At 40.8% G+C, this 22,712-nt stretch overlaps 1 protein-coding gene across 3 annotated transcripts in view; it reads left to right on the top strand.

Annotated features, from left to right (window-relative positions):
• PlexA (plexin A) overlaps nucleotides 1–22,712 on the top strand; it is an 809,381-nt gene that overhangs the window by 43,842 nt on the left and 742,827 nt on the right. For 2 of the 3 annotated variants that reach the window (XM_033482907.2, XM_033482918.2), the window contains exon 3: nucleotides 18,507–18,525. The exons of the other annotated variant lie outside the window; for it this stretch is intronic. The gene's annotated coding sequence lies outside the window, so the exon portion shown is untranslated. The remainder of the gene's footprint in view (nucleotides 1–18,506; nucleotides 18,526–22,712) is intronic. 3 annotated transcript variants of the gene reach the window in all.

Below are 22,712 nucleotides of genomic sequence, written 5' to 3'. Positions count from 1 at the left end.
CGGGAATCGTGCGATAAACACGACACGGCCCGCGCGGAAACACGATCCGCCTAGCGCGTTTTTCGTCGGCGACACGCTGGATTGCATTGGCCCGCGGTTTCCTGCGATCACGTCGATCGCGCCGAGTGAGACATTAACGTTGCAGAATGACTCGTAAATTTGTTCACGGTCCCGGTAACAAATCTACTTTACGGGACTACCAACAAAATCGCCAGGGCTTTTTTGTCGAAGGAGGTGATCGAAGCGGACTTCTTCGGGACAAACTGATCGCAATGACAGCTCTATCTTGGGACGGCGAAGACCGACAAGATGACTGCCGATTTTACGTGGACATTAATGTTCGACGTGTGCGCCGTAGTAGAGACGCTTCGGAAGAATATCAGGATATCATTATGTTCTCTTTGAAATATTTTCGTAGGAAAAGAGTCTAGATACAAATTAACGACGAATTCAAATAAATTGAGCCATATTGAGGGTAAACATTGAATTAGATTTAAAACACACGACAGATGAGTATATTGTATGAGTATTATAGTTGTATGAGTATGTATAACTGAGCTACACAGAGAGCCTTATGAAAATTAATGAAAGAAGAAATGAATATTTGATTTCGTATTTCGATTCGTTTGTCTTGCACATATTTCAGAAAATTATGACCTTGATTTATGGAACCCGCCAAAATGGCGGATTATTTATTCAATTTATACGTTATTTGCGGGGCAAATGTATTTATTAAGAATCATGTACACTTATTAAAAATCAGAATAAATGTCTTATTGTTACTTTTGTAAACTAATATGAAACAGCTGTTTTGTGTGCTCCGTAAATCTAGTGTTAATAAATGTTTCGTGTTCTAAATGTTCTAAATGCTCTAAATGTTTCGTTCGATCGCATCATTTCAAATAAGTGTTTAATCCTCTATTGATCGCAACTGATTTTTATAGAAATCGATTGACCTCCGACACGAGCTGTAAGCAACTGAAGATCGTCAAGATCACAGTTATTCACGAATTTCAGTCAAGGATGGTGCTCCCCAAGAGCGACAGCGACTTTTACATTTTTCATTGGCTGTCGCATATTTTCCGTATGCGTATAAGTTACCGCCTTAAAATGCGTACGAATACTTTCTACACCCGCTGTATCTCTTGGCGAAAGAGATTCTACGAGTTCTAAGAAAAGTGTTGAAATTTTAGCCTCGAACAAAAATTAATCTATAGTTTACTTAGTAAGATATCTTCAGTTAAGATATCGGTTTACATTTCGCCGGCTCCGTCAGCGGGCAGCGACGGTGATGTAAACTGTATACAGGGTGTCCCACAATTATTTTAACAGCCGAAAATGAGGGGTAGCTGAGGTCATTTGAAGTAACTTTTTCCTTTGCGAAAATGCAATCCGCGGCTTTGTTTACGAGTTATTAACGAAAAACACTGGCCAATGAGAGGTGACGGTGCGAGAGAGAGGGTCCGCGAGAGAGTCCGCAGCACGAGGCTTTGACAGAAGGTCGGGACGGACTCGAGCCGCGTTCGAAGTATTGAACAAGTCGCGAAGCGAGAACTTTCCGGATTTTTTTAACTACATAACAGTGATATTTTTGAGAAAAACGCTGTTCACCTTTACTTTAGAACGTCTGAAGAATATTCACTAATTTTCCGGACTCGAAATAATATGTAGTTTAACCGTGACAGTCGTTTTAATTTTCTGGTGTGCATAACACCTTATGTGTACCATAATCACGTATACAATGTGAAACGCGACAAATAAAACGTCTCTGATTGGTGGACACGACGAACCCAAAAAGGGTATAAAAGAAGCGTTTCTTCTTACCGGACTCTCAGTAGAGTTTGGTCGCTCGATCGTTTTCGCCCATATACCTTCTCTCGTTAAAGGAATAAAATAAAGTCCTTTTTAAGAAAAGAATTAGAATAAAAAGCATAATCCCAATAAAAAGCAAAGTCTAAAAACGGACGCGGTCCACAAATATTCGTCAAACGCATCCCGGAACAGCCATATTTCTCGACGCATCGGGAACTCGGGGCGCATCGGCGTCCATTATTCGCCAACTTTCGTCGGTTGTCACCTGTCGGAGAGAGAACGTCTTCCCGTAAAATGGACGTCGACCGTCAAAATGGCGGGAACGTTGCATGTTTCCCCGCGAATCTTCCCAGCGGGAAGTTCCGGCAGCGGTAGCTGGCCGCAGTTCCGAAGTTGCCGGTGTGTATCGTCGGTTCCGTTGTCGCCCGGACCTTTTTGATCTGTTTGGATTTCATTTGCGACGGTCCGCCCTTTTCCACGGTGGGCGAATAGAGGGGAAAAAGAATTTGTCGCCCGCGGGCTGTTTCCCCGATGACATCGTGCGTTCCGTTTTCACGTCGTTCCCCGTCTCCCTCGACCTTCTTATTCTCGGCACAACCCTCTGCGGCCCTCCTCGCTAAAGAGCAACCACCTCTCACGAGCGCACTTCCGAGCGAGCTCGAAACGCGCACTCGACCCCTTTACGTCCTTCTTTTCTTTGAGGAAAAGATTAACGCACTGCATTTATTGCGGCCAGTTGCGGGCCAACCTCGCCGACCCCCCCTCCGGCTAATTTGCCCGGCTTAATTAGCCGCAGAACCGCGTGGCTCTGATTTCGGTTGTTCGGGAGCATCGTCCTTCGAAGGATCCCGATGATAATTCAGCCGCGCGCAAAGGGAAACTAACGGAGACGGTCGTAGCTGTATATATATTAGGTTGGGGAAAAAGAAATGGGACTCCCGGAAATCATACGAACATAAACTGCGTCCCATAACTATAACGCCACCCAAAATTTGCAGTTTTTATTCGTAGGAGTTAATTTAATGACGACTAACGACACTGCAAGAGGTCCCCTTAAAGAACTGATAAACGCGAACGGTCCCATTAACTGATATTTATTGACCCGTGTTATCGAAAAGCTATTTTTCATCGGCACGGATATATATCGCGATGTATCTGAAAAAGTTTGCATCTCGGTAATTAGCGGAGGTAACCAGGTGCGTCGCACACTGGATCCGACACCGCAACTGTAACAAAATGTATGTCGGAACTAACAGAATTTCCGATGTGTGCCGCTCTGTTCGTTTAACCGGCATTCATTATTCATTTGGAAAGTCCGTCGCTAGAAAGTGTTCATTGCTTTTTAAAATAATTCTACGTGTTACACACGGTCTCTCGCTATGGGCTCTCACAACGAACTCGGTATAAATCAGATTTCTCTCGCTCGAGTTACCAATGCATCGAGGCTGATGATGTTCGCCATGAGAAACGAAATCACATTTTCCATTTGACTTCTGCTTGCGTAATTTTCTGCTGCAAGTATCTTTGTCGCGAATTCGTTGGAGAACTCAATTTTTCGCGTACAGACCGTACGGATACGAATCTTTCACAAGCGGAAAACTTGTCTTGCTGCTCGCGTCGGTTCTTCATGTTCTAACACTGAAAACAAACTATATTGCTGCTTCCAAAATTGTGAAAACACAGTGTTAGATGTCGTCGTGTGTATGGAGAATAATTGTTCTTCAGATCTTTTTTAAATACAGATCTCAATTAAGAAAACAGGATGTTATAACAATAAAAACAAACTTGCATTATAGCTTTCAAAATTGTAAAAACACAGTGTTAGATGTCGTCGTGTGTATGGAGAATAATTGTTCTTCAGATCTTTTTTAAATACAGATCTCAATTAAGAAAACAGGATGTTATAACAATAAAAACAAACTTGCATTATAGCATTAAAAATTATAAAAACACAGTGTTAGATGTCGTCGTGTGTATGGAGAATAATTGTTCTTCAGATCTTTTTTAAATACAGATCTCAATTAAGAAAACAGGATGTTATAACAATAAAAACAAACTTGCATTATAGCTTTCAAAATTGTAAAAACACAGTGTTAGATGTCGTCGTGTGTATGGGGGGAATAATTGTTCTTCAGATCTTTTCTAAATAGAGATCTCAATGAAAAAAATGGAAAATGAAATTTTTAACGTTTCTCTAATTTTGTTGGGACATGCAATAAATTTTCCTACATCGTCCCTCAGCTTGGGAACGAAAATGGACAATTTCAGAAAAGGAAATACGATTATACGAGTCTCGCGGCTCGTTTTTGTTATTGCCGATTGTCAAAAACTATACAAAAATAACTATAAAAATAACTATGAAATAATATAATAAATGTAAATCAAATATAAATCAATAACTATAAAAGGGCTCGAATAATCGTATCTTCCCTTCCCAAATTATCCATTTTTGTTTGCAAGCTGAGGGACAATTGGAGAGAATTGACTGTATTGTGCAATATTAAACATCCCTATATCTCCAAATATGCATTTTAAGAACTTAAAATTTCAATTCCAACAAAAATTGACACTGATTGGTATGCGCGTTACATTCGAATATACAGGGTGTCCCAAAAGTTACTCAAAATTGGGAAATGAGGGGTTCCTGAGGTCATTTGAAGTAACTTTTTCCTTAACGCAAATTCAATCCGCGGCTTTGTTTGCGAGTTATTAGCGAAAAACAGTGACCAATGAGAGGCGAGATCAGCTGGCACGAGACAGCCGAGCTAATGAGAGCCGAGATTAGCTAGCTCGAGGCGGTCGAGCCAATGAGCGCAACTGCCTTGCGGCAGCCGAGCTCGCCTCTCATTGGTCACCGTTTTTCGCTAATAACTCGTAAACAAAACCGCGGATTGCACTTGCGCCAAAGAAAAAGTTACTTGAAATGACCTCAGGAAGCTCTCATTTCCTGATTTTGAGTAACTTTTCGGCACCCGGCTATAGAATCTAACTGACCCGGATCACAACTTACATCTAACTAGATCTAATTGCAAAAGCATTCGGAGACATTTTAAATGTATGTGAAAAACATTTTATTCATTTCTTTCAGTAAATACGTCTTCAAGAAGTCTCGTAGACGTCTTTGCGTTCTCCGAGCGTGCTAAAGTTACGAACCCCGAAGCACAATAATTAATATTAACGCATTCGTGCTAACTGCAGCTAACAAGTCAAGGACAATAGAATCAACGCTTCGCACGAACATGGACTTGCCTCTTTGTATTCGACACTATTAAGGCCAGAGGTTGCACAACGGATCGGTAAATAAATGAAAATGTCGATATCAATGTTCCCAACAAAAAGTCGGCGTCGAAACGATTGTTTATGGAACGACGCGCCCGCCATTCTCGAAATCAATTTGAATAGTGATGCGCTAGACCGAAAATCGATTCCGCGTAAAAATTTCTCGTGGACCGTCGAAGATCGCGGTATTTCATTCCGCAGAAACGTCTGTCATCGGTTATCTCGTTCCATTAGCGTCAGATTTAGCGGCGTGTCCGCCAGGATTAGTCATTCGATTATTGAAATCTCTGGCGATTAGTCTCGGTGAAAAAAAGTCGTGGACGTCGAACGATCGCGAATCCGATCGTTGCTCTGTTACAAAATCCTCTCAGCGGGTCTTCACGACTCCTCTTTTGTGCGCGCGATGTCCCGTGATCCAGTGTGGTGTCTGTTCTTTCTTCAGCTCCTCCTATTTCTTCTTCTTCTTTTTCTTCTTCTCTCGCGGCTCCTCTTTTTCAAGTTATATTCATTCCGCGACACAACGACGTAAGCTTGACTTAGCACGTCCGTAATCCTCGTTCGCGTTCGCCGACATGTGTTACCATCATCGTTCCCGACCGCGCGTGTCCGATTGTCCGGTGTACTCTTCGTTTTTTTGTATCGCTGTCGGACAGCGGTCATAATTAAATTGACTCCTCGCGGCTTCTAAACGTAATTCATGGGCCCGAGGACTGGTCGAACGAGGCGCAGAAACGATCGCGCGTCACCTTCTCCGTTTTATGCTAATCGACTGGATCCCCGCTGATAATTGAAGGAACGACGGACAAATGGTCGAATTTGTATCTTTCGCCGCTCGGAACGGTAACACGATTACACATTAGAGAAAGTTGGTATGGCCGCGTATAAATTAATTTAATAAACGCTTAAAACTATATACAATGTTGTATATATTCTCTCATTGGTCACCGTTTTTCGCTAATAACTCGTAAACAAAGCCGCGGATTGCACTTGCGCCAAAGAAAAAGTTACTTGAAATGACCTCAGGAAGCTCTCATTTCCTGATTTTGAGTAACTTTTCGGCACCCGACTATAGAATCTAACTGACCCTATATGATCTATATACAATGTTGTATATAGATTTAAGCGTTTATTAAATTAATTTATACGCGGCCATACCAACTTTCTCTAATGTGTAATCGTGTTAAATCTATAAACGCTTAAATCTATATGCAATGTTGTATATAGATTTAAGCGTTTATTAAATTAATTTATACGTTCTTCCCGCTGAAGATGTATGTGTAAACAGAAATTCACTGCTAAGTGCAATTGATACGCAGATCAAGTTAGATATAAAAGATCATTCAGATTTTGTGACATCGCGTGGACGAGCACAGAGCTCGCGAAACTTGATATAATTTATTTTCTATTACAGTTGACCTCGTGTAAAAACTGTGTAAATTTTAATGCGAAAAGGATGCGGTAAACGTTATTGTTTAGTTAGCGTTCGTTCACTGGGCAGATCACTGCACATGCTAGAGCAAAAATAGTCGCAATCCTCGTCACGTGTTCATCCAATATACAGTAATTTCTCCTTAATTCGCGCTCAGATTGCGAACAAAGATTGACATTTCGGGAAGAGGAGACACGATTATTCGAGGCTCGCGTCTCTTTTCATAGTCGTTGACAATCGGTAAGCATAAAAACGAGTCGCAAGGGTCGAATAATCGCGTCGCCTTTCCCCAAATTCTCCATTTTCGCGCGTAATCCGAGTGCGAATTAGAGAGAAATGACTGGTAAATGTAAAAATTGAGACAGCCCCGGAAATATGCATAATTAATAAACGAATACTAATCGAAAGCCCTCTCAAAACACCGTCTTAATAACGCTGGTAGCTCATCCACATTAAGGATCGCGTGTCGAACGAAGACCGTGGTAAAAAGGTCGTCGCAGGTCTTGGGGGAGGTTCAAAGATGCAGAAATGTCCGTCGAAAAAAGACGCGGGCCGAAGAAGAGGGGGCCTCGGTTCCTCGGTAATTTCGACCTGATTCGAGCCAGCTGCACCGCGTTCCAAGTAATGGCGAAAAGGAGGAAAGGGATGGAAGCGGGAGAAGGGAGGAAAGGGACAGACAGAGTCTCGGTGGCGAACGGAAAACAGGAAAAAAAGGGTCCCGGGAACGAGAACCGTGGAGATGAAGACGTTGGGGACAAAACGGAGAGCCCTGCGAGAAAAAGCAGGTCTCTGCCAAGGAGGGGAGTCTCTCTCTCTATCGAGGCAAAAGTAATAAATTGATAGTTTGAAGACAGCGACATGTAATAATGACGTTATTAATTGGACAGCGATTCGGTCGCCGGCGGTGGAAGGGTTCCGCCGGGTGGGTGGTAACATCCTGCGATAATTAATTGACACGGATGTCCGATAAGTGTGCTCGAGGTATCTCTATGATTGGAATATCTGCTAATGTGCCGTCGTTAATTAAAGACGATCCAGTTTCTTTATTTCTTTTTCCCTTTTTCAATAGTGTTAGATCTCGCTTACAAAACCGGTGATTTCCGTCCGATTTTAATCGCGCGCGCCGAGGAAGTTTCTCCCGCTAATTAAAATTCGCTTTCTCGCCGGGCGAAGTCGCTGACCGTTTTATTAAAATATTCGATCGGGGAAAAAAGAGCGGACCCGGAACGGTAGGGGAAATCGGCGGAGGAAATTCGGAGCGCGAAAATACGGGGGAGCACAGTTTAGCCGGCGAATCTCCGCGGGCGCCGGTTCGCGACTGCAAGATACGTCATTAAAAGCGGCGGAGCACCGGCCGCCGCGTGTTTCAGAGCCGGGTAAATTGGTGCGAATGAAAAATTGGATTTCTATCGTGCCGCGGATACCAAAAAATTGGATTCCGATTCCTTGTTTAATTGCCGGTAAATAAAGAATCCGGGCCCGCGAGGCCGGGCCAATTAAATAAAGTGACCACTCTCTGGGCCGGGGAGCGAGCGGTGCCGCTTTTTAATCTCGATACCTACGAAATACTGTTGAACATCCGGCAACGGCTCCTCGCAATTTTCCTGCTCGAGGCCCGAATATCGCGAATAACGAATATTGCCCGCGCTGCTCGCGGCGAGCGCAGAACGCGCCAGAACCGAGTTATGCTTCGTTAAAACGGCGCTCTGGAAATTTGCTATTTCCTCTCGCGTGCGCGCCGCATTATCGCCCGAGCGAGCGAGAATTTATAGGATCGATGGATATTTCGGACGTTTACGTCGCGAAACGCCGCAGACTTTCGTTGTAAATTGTTACGAGTGCGGTCTGTACGAAATTGTTCGGTTCTCCAGCTTCGCAGCGCCAATTTTTTCTCGGATGCCAATGTCTCAGAAATTTTCATTGATCCTCAAAGCCAAGACCTCGATTGAATTTCGGAACTAGCAAAGCTTGAACACTCTTCGATTAACCATTTCAATGTGTAGCCGTACGTGGGATCGGCGAGAGCCGCACGATTTAATTTGTAGTATGCATTGGGCTGGCAACTAAGTAATTGCCGATTTGTTCGATGAAATGAAAAATTTCTTTTTACTTGGAACGAAGTTTAATCTGTAATGTATTTTCCATTTTGTTCGATGACCTTTTGCCATCTCTCTGACATCTTGAAAATTCCACGCTCGCAGAAAGTCTGATCCTTTTCGGCCAAAAACTGAGTTAAGTGAGATTTGACAGCGTCGTCATCGTTCAAAGTTTTACCACGAAGGGAGTTGTCCAGGGATCGAAATAAGTGGTAATCCGATGGCGCGAGATCAGAGCTATTTGGTGGGTGTAACATCAAATGTGCGGCCTAGCATTGTCCTGCTGGAAAATGACATCTTTACGATCGACTAATTCTGGTCGCTTTTCCTTGATTCAATTTGTCCAGTTCCTAACATTCACGGATAATAAAAAATAACATAATAATAATAATAATAATAATAATTTTATAATACAACATTTACGGATATCATAAAAATGGGAGTGAGAGACATCTATAACTGAAATCGGCAATTACTTAGTTGCCAATCCAATATTTAGATATATTAATATAAAAAATATCTAATATATAATAAATATATAATAAAAATATCTAGATATGTAATATTTAGACATATTAATATAAAAAATATCAAATATATAATAAATATATGATATATAAATATTTAAATATGTAATATTTAGATACATTAATATAAAAGACATCTAATATATAATAAATATATCATAAATATCTCAATATACAATATTTAGATATATTAATATGAAAAATACCTAATATATAATAAATATATAATAAATATCTAGATATGTAATATTTAGACATATTAATATAAAAAATATCAAATATATAATAAATATATGATATATAAATATTTAAATATGTAATATTTAGATACATTAATATAAAAGACATCTAATATATAATACATATATAATAAATATCTCAATATACAATATTTAGATATATTAATATAAAAAATATCTAATATACAGGCTGTCCCAGGCTTTAATGTTTTCTTTTTAGTTGATTACTATTCCTATTCTGAATTTTTGTTATAACTTCTTAATAAAGCTCTATATGACCTATGTTTACATAACATTTTTTTCTCACTTTGTTCCATAGAATACACCGACAAAGTTTGAACATTAAAACCTGGGACAGCCTGTATGTCCCTGTATCAAATGAATATGTGCATATCTATCGAAATTTGCAATGACATTATCAGACAGAACTTTCCGGCAGACCCCTAATATAAGATGAAAACACATATAATACGTATCTTCTCTCCCAAAATCGTCCGTTCTTCTGTACAAGCCGAGGGTCAATTAGGGAGGATTTACTGTACACGGACGTTCAAGATCCGCAAAACCAGTGATCTATCTCGCCCGAAGGCAGATCTACGGGTCAAGAACACGGCGAACGGCCTCTAGAAACCCGACCTATTTCCTAATGTTCCCCTAAATTTCCGCGAGCCCCATTTATTACCGAACCTGCACGCGGTGGCAAGAGTCCTTCACAGTCCCGGTCCCGGTCCCGGTCCCGGCTCTGGTCTCATCGAACCCCCTGGGGAAGCCTAAATTGCTCCTTCGAACAAGAATCGCCGACGGACGGTGACACTTGACCCCCGATGCAAGTGCTGGAGGACCGCGTGATGCCCGAGACCGGGATGCACACGTGCATGCATATATACGCGAGGCTCGTGTTCGAGAACGGCTCTCGCATTATCATCCTCAAAAGCACATTACAAATATAAGAAAACAAGTAAACCTCAAACTCAAAAACATGCACTGGCTTCTTGGATACAAATCAAAACTTTCGCTAGAAAACAAAATTTTACTCTACAAAGTGTGGCGTCGCATTCCTCTACCTGAGCGCGGCCGCAAGCAATAAAACAAGTACCGTTCCTAATCCTCAAAATTCCCTAAAAAGCACGCACCCCTAATAAAACAATTCTCCTCACATCTGGACACCTCGACCCGCACGGGACTTTCCCAACTTTCTCTTTTCCTACGAAAGTCCATCTATTCCTTTCTTCCCTTCCAGTATAAAACAGACAAACGCGCAACTCCAAAAGCTCAGTCTGTCCGAAGTCGCTAGTCCTACGACACCACGCTAGTCGCGCCCGCGCTCATAGATAGCAATTCAATAAACTGTATTAATAGGAGCCTTAAACACGCTCTCCGATTCGCTTACCTTCCCTTCAGTGCTAAAAAAGCTATTATCATACCGATATGGACCTACGGACTAGAACTCTGGGGAAGTGCCAGCAAAACCAACATAGCCATCATCCAAAGAACACAATCCAAGGCACTTCGCACAATTATTAACGCCCCTTGGTACGTTAGCAATGAAACAATACATAATGATCTCGGTATTCCCTTCGTCATTGACACCATCCATGAAAGAAGTAGGAAGCACTTCGCTAAATTAACCGAACACACAAATCCACTAATTATGTCACTCATACAACAACAATACAGCAGGAGACTAAAAAGAAGATGGCCAATCGACCTTAAATGAGGTTCAGGAGGACTTTTCATTGGGAAAGCCCTCATCATGCTATTAACGGACTACACACCGAGTCCCCAGCGCTCACATCGGCCCATAGAATTTGTATTCTGATTGCTGATTTCTAATAATAAAAAAAAAAAAAAAGAAAAATTATCATCCTCTAATTCCTTGCCGGCTGGGCGTCGCGTCGTCGTTATTTTCACGGGGCGGTAGTCGCGAGGCTGTCGCCCGGAGTTTTGTCGGCTGGTCGGAGGGACGGAAACGCTCGTGTTCCCGGACGATCGAGCCGGGTATGAATGAGATGCAGCCTGCCGGGGAACGGTGGCGTGTGTACATGTGTCATTTGCAAGCTGCCGCCACGTGCTGCACACCGCTTTCCTCGAAAAATAAACAAAACGAGGCGACGCGCGACGTCCGGCTCGACGCTCTCTCTACGCGCTCGGCGCCGCGTCACGGATTGACGCGCGTTTACATCGCACGAGCCGCTCCGCGCCGCTCCGCACCGCTTGCGAGCTGTACGCGCTTTCCGAGGAAAAAAGCTCGATCGAAGGGAACAGGCCCGAGGGTGGACCGGACCCGATCGAACACGACCCGTGCGCTCCCCCTCCCGTCCGCTCCCATTCGTTTGCCTGTCCACGTGCACGCACGTGAAAACGAGATTTGCTCGCAGCCGGCCGGCCGACAACGTGTAAAACCGACTCACCATGGCCGGAGGGTGGAAACGAGGATTAAGGAGCTCTCCCGAGCGGGCTTACGTTCCAATGACATGAAAAACAAGTATGGGCGGAGGCACGAACCAGGCAGGAACCAGCCAGGAACAGTGGCGTCGGGATTTATTCAATTATTACTGCTTCAAAGTGTTTTTCGCTGATGCTGCGCGAGCCGGTGAACCTCTGTCGGAAGGATCCCCGTTGTAATGAGGATGCATAATTAGCTTGTCGGGAAAGTTTCTACCGATTTTTACGCAGCTTTGGACTAATAATACTTTATTGTGCCCACCGCTGTGAATCGCGAATACGCCGCCGGTCCCGCGGATTATTAGGCTGTCGCGAAAGTTCTTTTCGTTTTCGCTTTGTGTTTGTTTTTTTTCTTTTTTTTTCAGCGAATCGTTTATTCGGTCGGACCACAGTTCTCTGCAGTCTAGTTGATTAGAATCTCGAGGCCGAGTCGAACGACGGGGTCTGGTGACGTTGATGACCGCGAGTATCACACGCGTAGACAATTGAGCCGTTTATTTTGAAAGTGGCGTAAGTCAGTTCTTCAAAAACATGTAGTAGTTACAATATAGAGTTAAAATGTAGAAATGTCAGGAAAACATTACACTCTTTCGGTCGTTGTCCTTTTAGAACGTGAAGTTATTTTTGATTTCAAATTTCTCAGTCGATTTTAATCTTTTAGTTAAATCAATTACTAATTATCTTAATAAACGAGTGTAATTGAAATACAATTCAGTTGAAGTATAATGTAATTGAAATACAATTCAGTTGTGTAGTATAATGTAATTGAAATACAGTGTATTTGAAATACAACGTAATTGGAATATAAATGTAATTGAAATACAATGTAATTAAAATTCAGTGTATTTGAAATACAACGTAATTGAAATATAAATGTAATTGAAATACAATGTAATTAAAATTCAGTGTATTTGAAATACAACGTAATTGAAATATAAATGTAATTGAAATACAGTGTATTTGAAATACAACGTAATTGAAATATAAATGTAATTGAAATACAGTGTATTTGAAATACAACGTAATTGAAATACAACGTAATTGTGTGTGTGAAATACAACGTAATTGAAATATAAATGTAATTGAAATATAAATGTAATTGAAATACAACGTAATTGAAATATAAATGTAATTAAAATACAATGTAATTGAAATACAGTGTAACTGAAATACAGTTCTTCAAATTACAGTCTAGAACAAATAAGAAGCGAGATACATTTTCACGTTTTCCAATTAAATAAACAATTCAATTATTATTTGTAGATGTAATATTAATTTAATTTGTGTAATTCATTATTTATTGAAGTAACTGTATACACAGGGGATACAACAATAATATCATTCTGTCTAAAACGATCACATGTTTTTCGTCAGCCTCCCATCATTTTAATTCAATTACATCGTGTAACTGATGTAATTTAATTATCAATTACATTTCGATCCAATCGATTGAAGATCCTACTCACGTAATCGATGTATAATTCAATTATCAGTCACATTTCAATTTAATCGAACGAAGATCCTACTTACGCATTGCAATGATGCAATCGAGTTACAATGGAATTGAAAATAAAATAAAATAATTATAATTTCTTGAATAATTCGTACGCAAATTCTGCACAGAACTCTGCTTCCGAAAATACTCCACCGAGTCGTGGATCAAAAAATTGTCGCGATCAACATGAAGCTACACCTCTAATAAAGTCACACGATAAAGCCATTAGATCCGGAAAGGAGCAATTATGAGCGGAGATCTGGATCCGGCGTGGCTCCTCAGGCCCCGCACGCGATCCTTCTTTATTTCTGACCCGATGTCGCGATGGGACGCGTTAATCTCTCGTTGAAGAGCCTCGGTGAATTGGATGATTCAGGTGAAGTTTGCCGGGAGTACATACTCGGCCGTGCTGGGGGGGGGGGAGGGGGTGGCGTCGCTATCTCCTGCCACGGCATGCGAAGGGGTGGGAAACCCTTCGGGCTGTGTTGGCAGGGGTTCGATCCCTCGGCGCACGTTAAGCCTCGTTCTCACCGTTACGCTCGGAGAGAAGCTACAGTCGCGTTTGACAATAAACGACGCCCACCCGCACGAAATTCGCAGCGGGCGCGGACCGGCGACGACGCGACGATGCCGGGCGGACTTAACGAATTCAATCAGCGGCGAGAGCACCATCGGGTCCGGCCCGTTTTAATAAGGACACAACCATTTTTCTGCCGCTGACACGCTCTAGGGTGGTCTCTAATCTCGAGCCTATTGTGTTTTCGAAGCTGATACTTGTTTAACGGCGGGGCCGATTTGAAATGACCGATGGCGGGTTTCTGGTTCTGCAATTTCTATCCCTTCGGCAGGGAGGGTGTATATGCGCGTTGTTTCCAAATGGAATTACGAAGTCGTAATACAGTAAATTCTTCCCAATCGTCCCTCGGCTTGTAAACAAAATTAGACAATTTTGGGAAGAGGCGACACGATTGTTCGAGCTTCGCGTTGACAATCGGCGATTATAAGGACGAGTCGCGAAGCTTGAATAATCGTATCTCCTCTTCCAAAATTGACCATTTTTGTTTATAAGTTGAAGGAAAATTAGGGAAGATTTAGTATACAAAGAATCATCGTGCATCTTATTTGTCAGCGATAATTTTATAATTCTCGGGAATCTATAAATTACAGTTGGAGACTGCTTAACACTTTATCGACCGCTAGCCTATTTATCGGCTTTTCGATTGCCAATGTTTATCGATCGCTAGCCTATTAATCGGATTTCGATTGCCAATGCTTATCGACCGATAGCCTATTAATCGACTTTTAGCTATCGACGGTTTTCGCTTCTTTACCGTTTTGTTAGTAGCTGACCTCCTGTATGCTGACCTCCCCATATCCTTATGAATTATAATTATAATAATTATATTATTATTTATTATTATTTTTAAAGGAATAAGCACAACACAATGAATAGCGAAAATTTAGCCGGTACTGGGAGCAAATGCGCGCGCGACTAAGCCAGTCCTTACTGAGTGGCAGCCTCAACCACGACCGGACGATAAAGTGTTAATAAATTGTTTAGCGGCGTCAATTATAACATTCGTCTGCCACCAAGTCGTTTCCAGTAACATTATCTAATAATTTCGTTTGCGATTGTGATATAGAAAAAGATAGTGTAGCACAGCAATCGAAAATTCAACCAATAGATTTCTGATAAATATAGTGTTAAGAAAGAAAAATTCTTGCAGAGTTAGCAGACTCATCAATTAATAGATTGCTGATGTTCATATCATTTCCCATTTATTTAGACAAATTTTAACCCTAGTCGCACGAGGATTTTTTTATAGTATCTTTCCTGCGAGAATGAGATTATGTATCGAGGACTTAAAGAATACAAAAATGAACGATATATTCTAATATTTTGTTACGTACACAATCAAATTACATGCAATAAATTGTGCTGCAATATTCAGTCTCAAAGGGAAAAATCAATGAAAACAATCAGAATCTCATTTTCTGTGGTAATAGTACTTGCGGTTAACCTTTCAAGTGTTTAATGCGCCTTCGAGCGTTCATTAATAATTGAAAATCCGTATAAAATTTGATCCACGAGGATCTCTATAAAATTTATGATACGAATACGTAAGTACGGGTGTAATATAATCCACAAATAATACTCGTGTAATCCGAATGTAATACAAAACCATAGAAATCTGCTATATACTCTCTCATTTTAATTAGCACTGAAATGACTCTAAAAGGAAATGAAAATTGTATTATAAATTCAATCACCAATTAACTACGATTTGTACGTGTACCCTTCTCCGATCGCTGTGCGAAGGGTATCATGCGCAGAACGGTCATTAAAATCGACTGTGAAAAACGAATAAATAAATATCACAATGTGTGTGCTTTTATTTCGAATTTACAAAGAGCACGCGTTCGGTTGAATTATCAATGCGAAATAGAGAATCGTAGCCGCGTCGCATATACGCGACAGCAGCGTCCCGTTAAAAATGAAATTGGTAAAAGATAGACACGCGATGTCGTTGCTAACCACCGCGACCGATTCGATGTCACGTGTGGTTTTTGCGTTGGTCCAATGACGAATCAAAAACTGGCATTTCGACGTTATTCTCACTCGCGTAGCCGAGAAATAGAATCGCAATCGATTAGGAAACGGAGTTTGATCGTTGTCCGGCGGCGCAGTTTGTAAACGGTTGTAAACGTCGCGTCAGCAACGTCGGGCATGAATTCGCAATACGATCCGATGCATCGCTTTCGAGATCGCGATGATTCCGATCCCCGTTAACCCTTTCGCTACTACGGGCCACTATAGTGGCCCTCCATAAGATGTCACTGAGGTACTACGGGCCACTATAGTGGCCTTTCGTATGATGCCACTGAGGTACTACGGGCCACTATAGTGGCCTTTCATAAGATGCCACTGAGGTACTATGGGCCACTATAGTGGCCTTCCATAAGATGCATTATATTGCATAATGTTTTTTATTTCCTCTCATACTGTAAATTAAAGAGCGCATGCTAAGACGTTATAAATACCCTGGAATACCCTTTATTTATAAATACACTTTGGAGAGAAATTTTTTCGTACGAAAACATTCAAGCAGCTTGGGTTCTCCGCCGCGGTACTCCCGCTGACGATCGGCGTCGCGTAGCGTGCAGTGATGTCGCGGCGCTCCGTTCAGCGGAAGTACCGCGGTGGAGAACCCGCCCGTAGCGAAAGGGTTAATGAGAAGAATCACCCGAGTAATTCGGTGTAGTTGTTACAGTGAAACACCGAAATCTGGAGAATGTCGACTTTCACCGGTGAATGTCAACATTCACATAGTCGCTTGGTGTATGTCCGAAATATTTGCTAAATACCCTTATTTCTGACTTACACCGGTAAATGTTGACATTCACCATGCACTAATGGTGAATGTTGAACATGTTGGAGATTTATATTTTCTTCTCCGTAATTCAGTCGCTATAAAACGCCACAAGGGTGACGTAACTTTTTCGCCTCTCTTTCTGAAAGGAATGACCAAGAATTTAAAATGCACGGTACATTCTACATGAGAAAAGAAAATAATAGTAATACAAAAATTACTTACTTATGTGATTCAAATCTTATTTATTGCAACAACTTAAACTATTATGACACTTTGAATTGCACAAGAGTCCCTTGCTTTTACAACTGCATTTATTTGTGGAACACTTCCTTTTGCAATGACAGGTTTTGGACCTCCACCGGAGCATATCTGTGATTGTCGACACACACCGGAGAGGGTCCGAATGTACAACAATGTAATGAAATATTCGATCTTTCACCGACGGATTTGGTATCTGTTGACATTCACCGGTGAAAGTCGACATTCTCCAATTTCGGTCATTCACGGTAACATAATCATTTAACACGTTCCGTGCCGAGCTTTTTTACTCGAATCTTCACACTTTGATATTTGACTAAAACTTGATGTATTACGTGCAATTATTAATTCTCGTACACATAACAACGTAACAAAAACTTATCAACGCCCATTCTTGCGGTGGAAATTGATTCTTCGGTTCTAAATTTCTTGTAAACAATTTGTTCAGTTCACTAAGTAAACATGCAAGCGTGTACCATCGATGGTACACGTGGCACGGAACGTGTTAACCCTAGAAAGATAACCATATGACAACGTACGTAAAAGATAACCATACGCTTCAGAGGCGCATGCTTTTCTAAGGCGTCAATTTTATACTAACAATGGATATTTATTTAAGTTAATCTAGTCATTTTAAAGGTTCGGCATTATTGTAAAAATAAAATGCATTTATATTATATTTTTTTATATTTTAAGTAATTTTAAACTTAAATCACTAGACCTCTATGAAAAATTAGATAGCAATATGTTTATTTCGCAGGCGCCTCTGCGACGTAGGTTATCTTTCTCGGGTTAATATTCAGGCGCGATCCGTTCTCGCGAGAATCGCTGCGCTGGAATCTCTTCGCCGTGTCCGAAAGCGTTATCCATCGCTTACTAATTATTTCCTAGGGAAAATGACTTCTTCGGGAGGGACGATGGAACAAAAGTCGCGCGACGTAATGGGGGGAAAAATTGCAGGAGAACTCGAAAAATCGCGGGAACCGCGGAGCCTCCGTGTCTTTTTTTTATGTTTCTCCTTGCCGTCGAACGGCTGTAAACGCATTGTTCGCGGAAAGATCGCAATCGCTCGCCGATTTTCATTGAAATTATTCAATTCGCGGGAACGTATTATAATTTATATCCATTTCTGTGGTCCGGTAATTGCATCGTCGAAACCGTGGCACGCGTAGAACGTGTACAATGCGCATTATATGCAACGATTCTGATTTTCGTTTGCTCGTTTAGACCGAAATGATCGTTTGGTTTCTCTGATTAAAAGTCTGTTGTGTTTTCGTCAACAGGCTTTACATCTGTCGCCTGATCTTTTTATCTCTTATCGCGCATCGCCGCGCGTCGTTCCACATAGATTACAAGCTGTAATTAAAATTGATTCGTTGGATTTGCCGTTAAAATCGCGTGTCCAATTGTCAATCAAAATACATTTGTTGCGCATAATCACAGACTCGAAGTAACTCTTTTGCATTGTTACCGGTATTTAACTGAATAAAATATCATGTTTCTATATTCTTATTTTCTATCATGTCTAATACAAGTCTTTTTATATTTACAGGGTGTCTCGGCCAAAGAAGGTAACAACCTACGGTGCTGTGAATAATTGTAAACTCTAAGTAATTTTTACATTTTTTATTGACGTTTAAATCGAAACAGAAGAAGACTATATTTGTATATTTCCATTTTCTGTTATTTCTAATATCGAAATATACAAATATGACGTTCTGTTATGGCAAATAGTAAATTTGATCGTTATTATTTCAGATTGTACATATACATTTGAAAATGAAATATTCTATTTGTTCGACAATATGTGCTTTCGCAAATAAAATATTTCATTCGTCGTCAAACAATTTTAAAGATAATATTTGAAATAGTGTTTGATTCGAGAAACGCTGAAAATATTTGCGTCACAGTTCGAAATATCTTATTCACTTAATTTCTTAGCATCAAATAAAATACTTTCAGTTCATTCGATCGTAGTGTTCAATTATTTTAGTAATCCAAAACTAACCCCGCTGCCATGGCAAACGTTCATAAAAGATGGATTTCGTTACCTGCGATATGCTGCATTTAAAAGGATCATAAATTTCATTTGCAAATATTCCGTCACGTTGATTATTTTCACAATTCATTTTCAGATCAAGAACTCTATATTAAGTATTCTATTTCATGCTTTATGCTATCCAAATAATCTATTTTACATGATGTTTCACATTAATCAAAATGCGGATGATCAAAATAAAATGTTCCACGTAGTGAAATTTCACGTCCTGTTTAAAATGTTATTTCATTTGAATTGTGAATAATCTGTTTTCTTCAAACTGGTATTTCAAATATATCTTTTCTACAAATATTACCCAGCTCTGCGAGAATATCGCTGAAAATGTGAGAGTTACTTCGAGTCCCCAATTGTTCGCACTGCTCGCATAATACGCATGATCGGAAAGCATGGACTACGCGTCCAAAAATCGCTCGCATGGGTCAGCATATTTTTTACCCGGGACTGTTCGCAAAGGTTAAAGCCGGGAAAACGGAATCGGCCTGTGGTCGATATCATCGTGCATAGGCGAACGGGACAACGTCACGAGAACTTCACCTTCGATTCATGCATGCTTTGTCAATGGAGAGAACTAGGGGTCTCCGACCTGCCGAGAATTATTTTCAGGCGATCATCGGCACGCGGAGCCGCTTGTACACATGCCCGAGAGAAAAACTCGCGATCGCACTTTCAGCCGTTTAGCACGGAAATCGGTCCGATAATTGACTTGGTCCGTGGAAAAGCGTGATGATGTTCGAAAATTGTTCGAACTATTACAGCGCGAAAAGCGAGCACCTTTCATCGATTTCAGAGCGTTCTCGCTCGCTAATCGCACGTATAAGGCACGCAATTTTACACATCATTCCCGCGAACGTCATTGGCAACTGTGTTGCGCGGAACGAACGTGATGAAAACGTCAATCAAACCGGTTCGAGGCTTTCCCATTCTTTCCTCCCCTCGGTAATCGAAATTTGTTGTTAATATTGCATAATGGATTGTCGCTGATGACTTCCAGTACGCGCTTCTCTGTATTACAGTGGAAATCTGCGGCACAGGGAAAATAATGGCTTTCAGATAGCGAGTGAACAGATTCTGCGCCGCAGTCCAGAAAATCGAGAGCCGACGATCGCTTTTACTTCTTCGAAGTACAGCTTTTCATGGGTAAAATCGTTGCGATCAGAATTTCACGCAATATCTAGCCATTAGGATAGTGGAGCCGATCACCATGAAGTGACCAATTGCTGTGCCTTTGGTTCGTCCGAGGGCCTAATCAACTTGATGATTATCCAATAAGACGGAATAAATTCTGTTATTTTGCTTTATTTTGTTTATTTTTTGAATAGAAAGATTTAATATGTTACGTTCGATAAATAAAAACTTAATTATGCCTGAAGACAGATCGAAGGCACGGCAATTGGTCACCCCGCAATAACCGGCACCCTCTACCCTATAGATGTGAAATAATAGCGATTATTATTCACTTTTCATTCAGTTTTTCTCATGACTTCTCTTAACTGTCGGTCAACTTTTTCATTTCACTTTTGTCTGCTGTCGCTTTTAAGTAACTCTTAATCATCATTTAAGCAATAATCCTTTCGCTGTATCGTAAAACTATCGACCTTGGTGTAAATTCTAAATGATTTACATTAATTACGATGACATTGTTATTAGTAGATTGCGGATTTTATGCGTATAGATCAAAAATGGGTGGGGCGGAACCAGGAACAGTAAAAGGATTAAATGGAGCGGAGAATGTTAGTGTACCGATTGCAACTTACTAAAATGATTAAAGAAAGAAAATTTCGATAAAAATTCGCAGTCTGGTAATTAGATTTGCCTGATATTTCGGCAAGTGTTTACACTGAAAAATCCTGCGGGTAGCAAGTTAACATGTTGACAACAAGTTGACATTTTTATCCTTTCAATGGCGACTAAACTGGAAAAGTATAATAGAAGATATATCCACTTTTTATATTATTTTTATAACTTTTTATTACATTTGCATTATATGTACATACGAATGCCATTTGGATCATATTACTTGTACTTACATTGTATTGTGTTATGCGCGCATGTTACAGATTACATACTTAGTTAAATTGTCCTATCTAATATTTCTGATAGTTCGAAGAAATGACGCTTTTAACTAGTCAAATCAGAATTAAATAAGTGAAAACAAATCAAAGGAATCACGTCTGGAACTCTATGAAGTGTATACACTGATGGACAAAATGATAAGGGACCTCAAGATTTTTTGGTATGAACATCTATTTGTGTGCATATACGTGGAAAATGAATACACAACAAACTTCACATAATATATGAAGAAATTAAATAAATCGATCGATCCATTTGTTATTTATACCAAAAAAAAATGAAATATTGCGTGGACAAAACGATAAGGCACTTTAAGTATGAAATAAGAAAAGCATTAAAATGAAATAAAATTACATAGTTTGCTTAAATTTCAGTAACGTGTGGACTGTTCTTTACGTTGTACCACTTCAATCATTGTTCTTTTGGTATAAACTTCTACACAGATTCTTCATATACTTTTAATCCAAGCATTTCTAAGCTTCTAACATTGCAGATTTTAATTCAAGCACTGTATTATACTGTTCATTATACTTGATATAATGTTCGACTGGGATTTCCTTAAACATTCTCAATAATGATTAGGTCAGGAAACCTTTCTGGCCAATTGGAAACCTTTACATTTTCCCGTTTCAAAATATGCGAGCGATACGCAAAGTTGCATTATCTTGCTAGAATATATATTTTGTCCCAACAATTTTGCGAGCGTAGATCTCTATCTATTCCTCGATTAAATTTAAATAGACATTACTATTCATACGGTCTTGAATAAATTTTACTTCTGTCTTTGCTCTATAGCCAACAGCTGTCCATATCATCACTGTATCATCGCCACATTGTCGGCGACTTAACACACTTTGCTGCTTGATTGTCTTGATATTCTAGCTTCGCTTAAAAAAGATGAATGACGCCCGACGTTTCGGATATATTAAAATATCCCAAAAAATGACAGTAAACGAAACGTTTCAAACCAAGGGCGGCAGTGTACATCTGGTACAGGCTAAACGAGAGGGTTGAAATCGACGCAGCATGAAGTGTCGAACAGGAATTTCACAAGTATCACGGCACAAAAGTTCATTTCTCGAGGCGCAACCGCGAAGTATTACCAAATCTTTGGCCAGTTACATAATCCCATCGAATTCGTATTCCGTTGCCAACGCGAGCGTTGACTTTTTCCGCGAACTGTACTGGAAAAAAGCAGCCGAGGCTGTTCAACCGTAGAGCGCTGCGGACTATGTTCCGTTCCGTTGCCATAAGCTGCGGTGATCGAACGAGTCGTTTCACCGGGAAGCCTGCACACGGTGGGAATCGTAGTCGGCTATCAATCAAGGAATCGCAGGGTTGACGAGGATATCTTAACTTCGGCGCGAGTACGCAGTCGCTAGATAAACGGGGGCGACGATAACACCGGGAACAAAGGGGATCGTGCCGCGACGAGCGATTCGGTTGTTTTCGTTTTTTTTTTCGCGATCAGGCATTGTCATTCGTGCCCGGTTAATCCTGAACGACGGTTAATAGTTAACAAAATGTCAGCCATGATAACGGAGCGCCGCTAACGAGCCCTGTCTTCGAGTGTGCCATAACACACACTCGGCGCATCCGGTTAACACGTTCCGTGCCACGTGTACC

This window comes from Megalopta genalis, chromosome 16, assembly GCF_051020955.1.
Source record: "Megalopta genalis isolate 19385.01 chromosome 16, iyMegGena1_principal, whole genome shotgun sequence".
Lineage (NCBI taxonomy): Eukaryota > Metazoa > Arthropoda > Insecta > Hymenoptera > Halictidae > Megalopta > Megalopta genalis.
The sequence above is the reverse complement of the archived record's forward strand: the minus strand, read 5'-3'. Positions and strand labels throughout refer to the sequence as shown.